The sequence below is a fragment of the Oryx dammah genome, unplaced genomic scaffold (assembly GCF_014754425.2).
Source record: "Oryx dammah isolate SB20612 unplaced genomic scaffold, SCBI_Odam_1.1 HiC_scaffold_20, whole genome shotgun sequence".
Taxonomy (NCBI): Eukaryota; Metazoa; Chordata; class Mammalia; order Artiodactyla; family Bovidae; genus Oryx; species Oryx dammah.
Genome location: NW_024070204.1, coordinates 53,158,200 through 53,171,102, shown reverse-complemented (window position 1 = coordinate 53,171,102; position 12,903 = coordinate 53,158,200).

Genomic DNA, 12,903 nt, shown 5'->3' with positions numbered 1-12,903 from the left:
CCAGAAATCAAACTTTGGTCTCCTGCATTGAAGGCAGATTCTTTACCATCTGAGCCATAAGATGACCAATTTACCATTTGACCAATCTAAACTTAATTGGTCAAAATAGTCACCAGCGCATCCTGGTTCAGAGGAGGGTGTGGAGGACTCTTGCTCTTGATGGCAGGATGTTAAAGAAAGTTGAGGTCAAGTTGTAAAAGTGCCACTGGCTCTGAACAAGAATGCTCTGATTTTTCTCGGTATCTTTGAAATAAGTGTCTTGATAATTTCTATAATTTTATCAGCTTTCTGAGATAAGAGGCTTCTTGACTAATCTGGTTTGCTGAGTACTTATGAAGTGAAGGTACTTGAAGAATCACTGCACTTTTCAAGTAAATTGTATAGCTCCAGATCTGAGATTTCCCTTTAACCTCCACAGCTGTTCGATGTGAATGAATTCAGTTATATAACTCTGCAGTGTAGGGGGAAAAAGCTGCGAAAAATCAAATAACCAGACATTTTTATTATTGCTAGACTGATTTGGATGATTCAGAAACAGACCTCTGCTCTTCAGGATCTGACGGCTCACAGTGAATTGGGACAATAATACTACACGAGACACAGCAGAGACCAATGCCCCAGGAGCCCCAGGGGACAGACTACAACCGAGGGAGAACACCCCAGAATTCATCTCAGGGAAAATGTCTTTGAACCTACCTGAACTTGAGCTCTTCTGACGCCGGTGGCTGAAAGCAAACACACTTCACGCTCTCCTCCTTGGTCTAATTTCAGTGATTATTCCTTCCCATCTTGCGCAGCTGCCATCAGACTGATTTTAGTTCCTGGGGATTAAACAGTTTCTGAAGGTTGTTACCACTCCCCTTCAGTGGAGCATATCTTCAAACACCTTCCTGGATAATTACCATGGCCCAGTGATTAGGCAATCACCAGAGTGATTTTAAACACACACAGACACACACACACATTCTTCTCCAGCGTGTTCCTTTGTGTTTGTTTTGGTTTTGCATTTTCAAAGCCCAGCGGTTCAGGAGAGACAGTAGAAGGACAAAATAAAAAGACATATGGTAGTGCTTAAATTATTCCCCAAAAGGGAAAGTGTCCAACATGAGATTATTCAGTCTTTCTACCATTCTAGGGTGGAGAGGGAGGCATTTCAACCAAGAAAATCATAGAATATCCACAATACCCAGAGGAGGACTGAATTATATTATCAACTTCCAAATACAGTCAGCAATATTTCACCAGAAAAGCTGCTTTGCAAAAATTAAACCTCTAATGTTTACACTGGGAAATACCTCCAGTCCTTCTCTGCTGTCTTCCCTAGTCCCCCTGTATACACACACACACACACACACATTCACACACACACACACACAAAACATCTTTCTCTCCCCAGAATTGTCTTTGTTTGGTTCACCGCTTTTATCCTAACATGTAGATACGTGATTCTGTAGTGAGATGCCCAAATGTCTTCCAAAGGAAAGATTACACAGAGTAGAATTTTGTCTCTTATTTTTCAGAATGTTTTAAGATCCTATAAACTTATCTGATATAAGCCTATGGAAAAAGACAGCCAGAAGGAAATCAATGAGACAATTCTATGAGCTCTTTTTTCATCCAAATTGATAACTAGGAAAGGAGGTGGAGGTTGGGTTTCAGCTTCCTGTTCTCTTACTCAGTTTATGCGGCTTCAATCCATTCTACCCAGACTTAGGCATGTTACATAAAGGTTTTATGAAATGAGATAAATCTTGAGAAAGACTTTTACATTTAAATTTTAAAAACAAGTGATGCATTCATGCTTCAATATGAAACCACCGTAATATGTATATGTTGCAATGTCTGCCCCCATCTTCTCCAGGGCCTCCTCACCCCACCCCTACTCCTTATAAATACGCATATTGCTAGTTTCTTGTGTATCTCCCCAGTATTTGTGCTAATACAAACAAACACAAATATATCTGCATTTTCCTCCCTTTTCCATTGTTTTTGAGAAGGAATTTAAGAGAGCTGGAAGTGGCCTTGTTTGTGCCAGTGTATACACAAGTAGAGAGATCATAATGGAATATCAGAAGCTCATAAGAAGGGAAATGATTTCTCAGTTATTTAGATTCCCTGAATCACTTTCTTTGACATTGGTTCTTCAATTAAAGCTATTCTTTGGGCCTCTTAATTCTTAAAACTTATAAAATCTTTATTGTTTGCACAAGCAAAATTCTAGATAGTTTATATATAATAGCTCATCTCTTGCTTAACAACAAAAACATGTAAATGGCATGCTTAAGAGAAGAACATGAAGTACAATAGCAAGTGCAGAGCAGAGTCCCCTGCCCAGCAATCCGACTATGGCCATCCAATGGGGAGGCTGACCGTGGCCTGAGGGAAGAACAGTCATTCTGATTTGGAAGGTTTTTGTTTTACATGTACCCATGAATAGAGAAGGGGCTTCCCAGGTGGCCCTAGTGGTAGAGAACCCGCCTGACAGTGCAGGACACTTAAGAGATGCAGGTTCATCCCCTGGGTTGGGAAAATCCCCTGGAAAAAGGCATGGCAATCCACTCAGTATCCTTGTCTGGAGAATTCCATGGACAGAGGAGCCTAGCAAGCTACAGTCCTTAGGATCGCAAAGAGTCGAATACGACTGAAGCGACAGCGCACATGCATGCGTACATAGAGAAAACAAGGGCCTTAGAACGCCTTACTCTTCTGACACTTGGGAGTCTAAAGCAGAATCATTCGGTAGATTTTAGAACAACCACAGGAATGTGTATGTAACCAGATAATTGATGCTGGGCATTGTGTGGGACTGTGCCAGACTCCAAAAACAATTAAATCATTTAAAACTCATATTTTGGAAATGAACAGATAACAGTGACAACTACCTATCTTGTGAGCAAGTTGAAACACAATAATGATGTAATTTGTTGCCATTTTTCAGTGTGTAGTATCCTATTATATGCCAGATGAATAAAAAACTAAATTGTGAATGACATATAGAATAAATGATTGCATGGATCATATTGTAACAATTGCTTTACATGGTTGATGCTTTCCTAAAGAGTTACATGATTGATGAGTTTGGGAAAATCAAACAAAATTTGATTAAATGTTTACATAAATCCTTAAGATGACTCATTTATTTTGATTTTTTATTTAAATGAAATATATAAAAAGATTTTAAGATATCTTAACAGGACAAAAAGTGTGCAGTAAAACAAATCTCCTCCCCACCCCATCCAAGTTTCCCAGAGCTGTTCCTTAGCCACACCCCTCAACATACCACTTTCTTCTTTTCCCCAGAGATATTCTGTTTATTAAAATATGTAAATCTTTCTCTTTTACAACACAAATAAGAGCATGCTGCAAACTTATTCATCACCTGTCTCCATCAGCACAGGCACACCTATGTACCAGAAGGAAGGACCACAGGTTATTCATCCAGGGCCCCAGGAGTGATGACTCTTCTCTGATGTGAATGAGGCTCTTGGTAGAGTAAAATGAAATCACCTTCTCATGATCTTGTTTTATAAATGTCCTTGTTATACACTGAGTGTTGTCCTCTCCCCATTTCAGGCATCTGGAGACTCATTTATTCCCCTGTCAGCAGTCACCATCACGTGCTGCATGATGTCTGGAATCTGAAAGCCACTCTTTTATACATTTTGTTTTCGTTTTTTTCACTGTTTCAGGCAGGAGGAGAAACCCCATCCCTGTTATTCCATCTTGGCCAGAAGCAGAAGTGTCATTTTTTTAAACACCGAAGTGTTTCCTAAACTTAGACGTATACAATCATCTGAGCAACTCACTAAAAACGAAGATTCCTGGGCTCCCACCCAGAAGTCCTGATTCAGCAGGACTGCCTGAGAATCTATATTTCTAACCAGCAGCTCAACAAATGTTAAAGCCCTGCCATGGACTAGACCAGTTGTTTGGGAACCACTGGCTTAACGGATGATGATATTTATTTGTCAGCTATCCTCGAGTGATACCACCATATGGACAGTCTGTTTTTTGGAAGAGCAAAATAGAAATAAACAGAGAGATGGATTTCTTGCCAGACTTTGAATTACTGAGGTTTTGGAAACACACTGTCACCTCTGATGAGTGTCTGATGAGGCCAGGGTTCTGTTCCAAAGGGACAGCTCGGCCCAGCATGTGACACAACAGACCCAATGAGCTTGATGGCAGGTTGGAAGTCAGGGTGGAAGGGGCGCATTTGCTTGTCTGCGCAGAAAGGGCACAGATCCCAGCAGCTTCAGCTTAGTTAAACTCATTTTGGAAAATATTTTTGGCCTGTGTGGTTTTATGCTTTTAGAGTTCCATTTTTAAGCACTGGGCCTGTCCAAACCCACTGAAGCTGAGCTGAAGCATCCAAGGAAGATGCTGAGTTTCACACCGATCTCTGCTGAGTCTGTAAAAATTTCTCAGATTTGTCCAAACTGCTTTGTTGAGAAACCAAAACAAAAATCACAAATCCCAGTGGGGTTTGTAGGATCCTGTGGTTTTCATCCCAAACTATGGTAAAACCGGAGGTCAGTCATGTGACTTTCAAGCCTAAAGGTTTCATTATGAATCCTGAAAGAAACCCACAAGCTTCAGTCTTAAAATATACTCCCAAGAGAAAAAAAGAAAAGAAAATCTTCTTAGTGTTGGCCTGGAATCATAGACTTAGGAAACATGTCCAAACCAAATGTTGTCAGGACTCACTGCATTTTAAATCCAAAGCTGAATTTTATTCCACTGGGGTGACATTGTTTATTAACACTGTCTGTGGCAACTGGATTGTCTAGAAAAGTTCAGGAGAGCTAGCTAGAAGAATTCTCTTTCTTGTGCTCTGTACAGAATCGGTCTATTGTTCAGTAAACAAAATGAGTTCAACCACATAAATGATGAGGTTTTATTTTGCCATATCTCCCATTCCCTAGGATATGTAGACAACAAATTATGAAATTAGTTATATTTTCTACTCTTTAATATAATATTTCACTCATTAAATGTCAGATTCCTTTGCAACAATGATTCAAATTCTAGGATACACAAGAATAACCCGGAGACTTTGTGACATCTGTATATTCCTATTATCTGTCTATCTATATGACAAACTACCCCAAAACATAGAGGCTTAGAGCAACAAGCATTTTATTATATTTTGTGATTTTGTGGGTCAGGAGTTCTGACAGGGCTCAGCTGGGTGATTCTTCTGCTCAATGTGATCATCTTGGGTTACCCATCGGTTTTTGAATGGTGTTTGGTCTCACCTGGAGGATCTAAGACAGCTTCACCCTCATGCCTGGCAAATTGGAGAGGATGACTGTAAACTGGGGCAGCCAGGTTTTTCTCTTTCTCCTTGTAGCCATAAGGTCTCTCCACATGGTCCAGGGCTCCCAGAGACGAAGGCTAGACCTGGAACTGACAGGCTGTCACCTCACTGTTCAGAGCAGCCATGGGTGGATTTCAAGGAGAGGAGAAACAAATCTCACTTCTTGATGGCAGAAATGTCAAAGAATTTGTGGCCATCTTTTATCCACCACAATGTAAAGGCCAGAATTCTACTCCCAGAAAGTCGGATTTAGTAGGTATGTGGTGGGGTTCTAAGATTCTGCATTTCAGAAAATACCCAATGAGATTCTAGTACAAAGCCTCTCTACAGCACATGCTGAAAATTACCACTTTACAAGATGCGATGGAAAGTGTGCTTATAGGGAATCTGCCCATCAATCAATTAAGAAACATCAGCTAATCATGTGATGTCTGCCTGGAATCACATTATATGCTCTGGAGAGAGTAAAAGGAACATAATGATCCCAGCCCTGAATGTGCTCATACTCCCTGAAACCACAGTGCAAGGGGATGCTGAATGCTAGAATTCCCCATCGGAGAGGGCCAGGTGGGGGAAAGGGGAAGAACAAAGTCCATGTATCGCCAAGGTGACTGAGGCAAACACCGAGAGCTGAACCATAGGAATCAGATCAAAAGTGTGCTGGGATGAATAGGTGGCTAGAATAAATTATGAGGGGGAAAGGAAGCTGTTTTCTGCAAAGCTTCTAGAGAGAAATGGAGATGAGGCAGAACATGGAAGCAGGGGGTATGATAGCCCCCAAGCACATTTTTTCAAAGTGTGGTCTTTTTTCCCAGGCTTTTGACTGGACCACTTCCCCTCATCTTTTATTGCTCCCCAATCCTGACTTTCTTTCTGGACCTATTTGCCTGTGTTGCTGCTATGCCAGCAAGCCAAGAAGCTCCACTCCAAGATGGGACAACCAGTCTTTCCACTAACAACACAGAATTGCAGGCAGCCTTCTGACTTATCCTGTACATGGCTCCAGCAACCAAATCTGAATCCCCCCAAAGCAGACTCTTGTGCATGTGAATGCCTGCACATGTATGCATGTGTGCATGCATGCAGGCATGTGTGTGTAAGGGGATGACTCCTGGGAGAGGCATAAGGTTTGGAGACTCTCAGGAGCTGGCTCAAGCGATGAAGAATGTTACTGAGTGTCTGAACACATTGCTGAAAATAATACCAAGAGGATGACCTGTAATCTAGAGAGATATGTGGCATGAGAGATAACAGTGGAATGAACTCTGTGGCCATGGACCAGAAGAACGGGTTGGGAGGGGTGCTGTAACAGAAGGGTCCAAGAGGCTATCTGTAAACAGGGGTATGTGTATGCTGCCCCTGGGCATGAAGCCTGGCTACTCAAAGATGTCTTATTTGGTTGAATGGAAAACAATCCCTTCTTGTCCCAATCAGAGGCTGCTGTCAGTGCTAAGTTTTGAAGAGTCAGGACTGAAAGCCAGGGGGGACCAGCAGCAGCTAGGGATGGCATCAGCAACCAGGCAGGGACCTGGGCACAAAAGGAAGTTCATAGCTAAGTGGTGAGCCAGGAATCAGCTAGGCAGGGAGCTGGAGGGAAGTCTGAGAGCAGGCTGGGCAGCCATGGTCCCACAGCACAGGCTGCCCCTTGGGCTCGGGCATGCTCACAGACAGACAGCATCAGTTCAGTTCAGTTCAGTCGCTCAGTTGTGTCCGACTCTTTGCGACCCCATGAATCGCAGCATGCCAGGCCTCCCTGTCCATATAGGGAGATGCAAACCTCCAGGAAGAAGGCCAGGAAGACAGGCCTGGGTCATGCTGTTCTGCATACGGGCTCATTCCTAGCCATAGGTAAGGGAGGAAGCAATTGCAAATCAGTCCAGGGCTTTTGGGTCCATCCTCAGGACAGGATGGGAAGGAAATATCAGGCCTCTGTGCCAGTTAGACAAAAAGTGCCCCTCAGGCAAGCAGCTGATGCCCCTGAGTTCTAAGGGCCCCCCACTCCAGGGAGACACAGGATTCAACCCACACCGCAGGTTTAGTGTGCATAATGCATTGGGACTAGCCCCCTCAAACCCCTCAGGAGAGCCTTTGTGCAAGACAGCAAGTAAAAAGTCATACAAGGTAACCCAGTATGGAGACAGGGATAAGGGCCAATTTTTATCCTGAATGTTTGAATATACTGGCCAGATCTTGATTTTATTTTTTTTTAACCATAAGTCAGGGAACTTTTGAGTTCCTCTATACCTCATCAGACACAGGGGTGGTAAATTAGTCCCCATCAGAGAGATATGAAATGTTAATACCAGGCTAATTGGGAAAACAGGGAGCAAGTGGGGATGTCCAGGGAGCCTGGTGCCTAAGCATTGTCATGCCAGCCGGCCCATCTAGTAAGTGGCTGGCTTGAGCAGGGGACGAGCTGAGAAAGGCTACCCAGGCACTACTGCCAAAAACACTGTTCCAGTTGAATGGTAAGCCACATTCCACACCCTGGCAACTGGAGGGTGACAGCGTCTGCTGTGCTCGTTTCCAGATCAGGAAAACACCACCGCATCATGGAGTGACTGCCGAAAATTTCAGGGCACTCGCATCAAAGCACAGCAGAGCTCCATTCGCCCTGCCACTGCTGGGGAGGCCGGTGCCCCAAGCAGTGAGCTCTGCTTTTGCTAGTCAAATGAAGCCCTTAAAACACCCCTGCTTCCCAACCCATCACCCACCCATTTCCTTATCTGTAGATTCCAGCTTTCCCAGGGACTGTGTTGCTTCTGGCAAGAGGCTCTTGACCTGATTCCTCTTTCAGTTGGTCTGACTAGTTAGGTCTGACTTGGGCTGATCTTCTTTTCAGTTTCTTGAATGCTTGAGGTGTGCCAGGCACTGTGCTCAGGGAATGCAGATAATTAGGGCATGGTCCCTCCCCTCAAAAAGACTGTCGCATGGAAAGAGGGACAGACAGGTGGACAATGGCTGCCTACGCAGTGCCTATTTCCTCTTTTCTTGCAGAATCCTAACACTATTTGAAATCCTCCCTTCACTCCCCTTCACAGACACACTCACACAGCCTGCTTCGGGTGTAGGAGGGAGTGTATAGTCAGGGGCAGGATGAGTCAGAAGCAGAGTTTTAGGGGAAGGGAGATGGGCCTGCCCTGAAAGTCCACTCTGTTACTGGGAGGGCTGGCTGCCCTGCCCTGCAGCTGAGCCGCATATCCTGTTAGGAGAGGAGCAACCCAGGACACTCACACCAGAAAGAAAGCCAATGTGCAGCTGTGGTTCATTCATGTTCTTAAATATTATATAGTGTAAATACATACAACTTTTGTGCTTCCCAGGTGACGCTAGTGGAAAAGAGCCTGCCGGTCAGTGCAGGAGACTTAGGAGACATGGGTTCCATCCCTGGGCTGGGAAATTCCCCTGGAGGAGGAAATGGCAGCCCACTGCAGTATTCTTGCCTGGAGAATCCCATGGACAGAGGAGCCTGGTGAGCTACAGTCCATGGGGTTGCAAAGAGTCAGACATGACTGAGTGACTAACACACACACATACAACTTATACATTCATATAGTCAAAGGTTACTTCTAGAGTCTTAAAATTGTGTCTCTCTGAGCGGAGGTGTTTGATGGTTGTTATTATAAACAATGTGCTTCTCAGGTAGTGCTAGTGGTAAAGAAACCACCTGCCAAGGCGGGAGACACAAGAGGCTTAGACGCCACTGAAGCAACTTACATGCATGCGCATTGTAAACAACACTATTATAAACATTTCTAAGCAGGGCTCCAGGCACTATGTTTTCATGTTTGTAGTTGTTGAGTCACTTAGTTGTGTCTGACTCTTTGCAACCCTATGGACTATAGCCCACCGGGCTCCTCTGTTAATGGGATTCTTCAGGCAAGAATACTGTAGTGGTTTGCCATTTCCTTCTCCAGGGAATCTTCCCAATCCAGGAATCAAACTCTCGTCTCCTGCACTGCAGGCAGATTCTTTACCACTGAGCCACAGGAGAACTTATGTGAAAGTTCACATTTAAAGGATCATACCAAATTGTTTGTCCCATGATAGCAAAATGTCCTAGTGACATTTCTGTCAACAGTGTGTCGGGGCTCCATATTCTCACTCATGCTCCATTTCATAGCATTTTTTTATTCAAAAAAATCTAGCGATTTCCAATACAAATATAAATTTGAATTTTTCTGATTACTGATGATTATCATCATGAATATTGGTCATTTTGTTTCTGCTTCTGTGAAAGCTTGTTCAAGTCTTTTGCCCATTTCCTTTTGAGATACTTGTATTTGTCTAATCGATTTTTAGGTGTTATTTACGTATTCTGACTAATAATAATTTGTCAGCTGTATTTGTTCCAAATATCTTCTTCCATTTTGTAATACATATTTTCACTTTTGTAACAAACAAATGTTGCTCATTTTTATGTGGGAAGATTTATCAATATTTTCTTCGGAGCTAGTACTTTTTTGATCTTTTTAGTAAGTCCTTCTCTACTCCAAAGTCATAAAGATATTCTTCTATTTTATGCTAAAAATTGTGAAGTTTTGCTATACACATTTAAGTTTAATTCACCTGAGATTCATTATATGTATGGCGTGAGATAGGGATCCAATTTCACTTGTTTTCCATATGTATTGATATAAGCATCCCAGGACAATTTATCAGATTATCCTCCCTATTTCCAATGACTGCAATGCCATCTCTGTCATATATTAAGTTTCCATACGCACAAGTCTGCTTCTAGGTTTTCCATTTTGTTCTATCATCACTTTGTTTAGTCCTGAGCCTAGTCTTACTTACCATACTTGTATGAAAAAATGTTGCTATTAGGAAAGGCAAATTTTCCCACCTTATTCTTCTTCAAGAATGCTTAGCTATTCTTAGGCTCTGCTCATCGATATACATTTAGAATCGGTTTGTCAAGTAAAAGCTCTGTGGGCATTTTTATTGGCATTGCACTGAGTTTATAGATCAATTTGAGGAAAATTGACATCTTCATAATACTGAGTTTTCCTATGCATTACAATAGTGTATCTCCATTTATTTAGGTCTCTTTAAAATGTTTTCATTCACTCAAAATTCAACTACTCTCTGCCAGACACTTATGTCAAGGGGCAAAAATCCTTGCCATGATCGAACATACATTCTGGTAGGGAGAAGACAATAGAAAAAATAAATAGGTAAAAATAACAAATATGTAAAACTAATAAATGAAAGGTCAAAAGGAAGCAAGGAAACTGGTCACATGCCTATCTGGGGGAAGGCAGAAGAAAGGCAGGTGTAGGAAATTTCACATGAGGAGCCTGGGCTGGCTAGAGCAGAGAGATAACAAAGGCAGGGACTGTAGGACCTGAGGTCAGAAAGGACACGGGACCCAGTCATTCACATGGGCCAGAGTGAGTCTGGGCTAATGACCAGAGGAGGGATGTGATCTGACTAGGTATAAACAGGGTTGCCCTGGCTGCTGGGTTGAAAACCTATGAAGCAGGAAGTAAGTAGGGAGGCCATCTATAGGTTCCTACAATCATTCAAATGTGCCGTGATGGTGGCTTGGACCAGGGTCATGGCAATAGGGTAGTGAGACGTGGCCAGTGAGAAGTAACACCAAGAAGATTTGCTGATGAATGAGATGTGAGTGGGGAGAGGTTCCAAGGACTGATTAGTCCAAGAGATGTTCCTGAGCAACGGGAGAGATGCTGTTGCCCTTTACCAAGGTGTGAAAGAGTAGGTTGGAGGTAGGACATCAGGCGCTCAAAACTGTTCATAAGTTTGAGATTTCTAGTAGACAGCTCAGGGGATGTGCTTTGTGCCTGCTAGATACTGAAGACTGAAGTTCAGAAGGGAGATGTCAACTGAAGTTATACACTTGGAAGTCACTTAACTGTATCAGTCAGGATCCCAACAGAAAATAATGGCATATGCAAATTAGGAATATTTAAGTAGAATTTATTTACAGAGCGGCTATTTTTAGAGGTGGGCATGTAGGGAAATCCAAGGAATCATGGAAAACTCTGAGTGCTGCAAACACCAAAAAAGCATGAGAAATAGGGGGCCACAGGAACTGGGAAACACCTGGGTGAATAAGGGGGTGTTGAGAGGAGACATCTTTTGTTAAGGTCCTTACCCAGAATAAATTCCTGAACATCACACTTCTCTCTCCCCTTAATATCCTATCTACAACGAACAGGAGGCACAGGGGCCTGCTGATAAAGTACGTAAAAGCCAACCTCCTGAGGCAAAGCCCAGGAAGTAGAAAGACCGAGAATAGATCTAAAGGGAAACAGAAGATACCTAGAGCAAGCAGGTAAGGTGGTATTTGAAGTGATGAGATTGAATGTGATGACTAGGGAATGTACGCAGACAGAGGAGATGGCCAAGGACTGAGCTCTGGAACATTCCAATTCTTAGAAGCTGGATTAAAAAGGAAGAAACAGCAAAAGGCACTGGGGAGGAGTGACCAGAAAAAATCTCTAGATGGGGTCTTAGATGTCAAGTGAAGAAGCCATTTTTAAGGAGAGTATGTCACATGCTGCTCTTAGGTAAAGTAAAATAGGGCCTGGGAACTGACCTCTGGAAGCAGCAAGCAGAAGCCACCAGTGGCCTTGCCAAGAGCAACGGTAGTGGGAGAGAGACCTCACTGAAGTGGGTCTAAGTGAAAATCAAACAATTGAGAATAGATAACAGAAGGGATTTTGTTAAAAATTATAAAATGTATGTAATAAAGGGGTTGAGGGAAATGGGTGGTTGCTGGAAGGGAAAGTAGATCAAGAAAGGTTTTTGTTTTTAAGATGAGAGGAAATAATAGCATATCTATATACTCATAGAAAGGATCCTAGCTTAAAAAGGGAACAATGGATGATGCAGGAGAGAGTCAAATTGCTAGAGCAATGCCCTGAGATAGATAAGAAGGGATAGGGCCTGGTGCATAAAGAGAGGGCTTGGGTTTAGTTCAAGGCTTGGGGAGTTCATCTACAGGAGCAGGAAGAATTGTAAGCGTGTAAGTACAGATGCTAGTGGGTGTGCAGATGTAGCAGGTGGTATGGAAGTTCTTGTCTGATTGCTTCATCCAGTACATAGAAGCAGAGTCACCAAATGACAGAATCTGGGAGAAGTTGACATTTTGCAAACAGGAAATGTATCAAGTAGTCAACTAACTTAGTAGTCATCAAAATTTTCTATTTGAAAAATAATGTCTCTCAAAATATTTGCAAATGGTGTAACTGACAAGGGCTTACTTTCCAAAATATACAAATAGTTCATACAGTTCAACAACTACAAAAATAAATAATGCAATTGAAAAATGAGCAGAAGGACTTAAATAGACATTTCTTTAGAACAGGTATATAGATGGCCAACCAGCCCGTGAAAGATGCTAAAATGGCTAATTATTAGAGGAATGCAAATCAAAACTACAACAAGGTACTACCACCACCTTACACTGGTCAGAATGGCCATCATTAAAAAGTCTACAAACAACAAATGCTTGAGAGAATGTGGAGGAAAGGGAACCTTCCTACTCTGTTGGTGGGAATGTAAGTTTTTGCAGCCACTTTGGAGAACAGTATGGAGGTTTCTCAAAAAAAGCC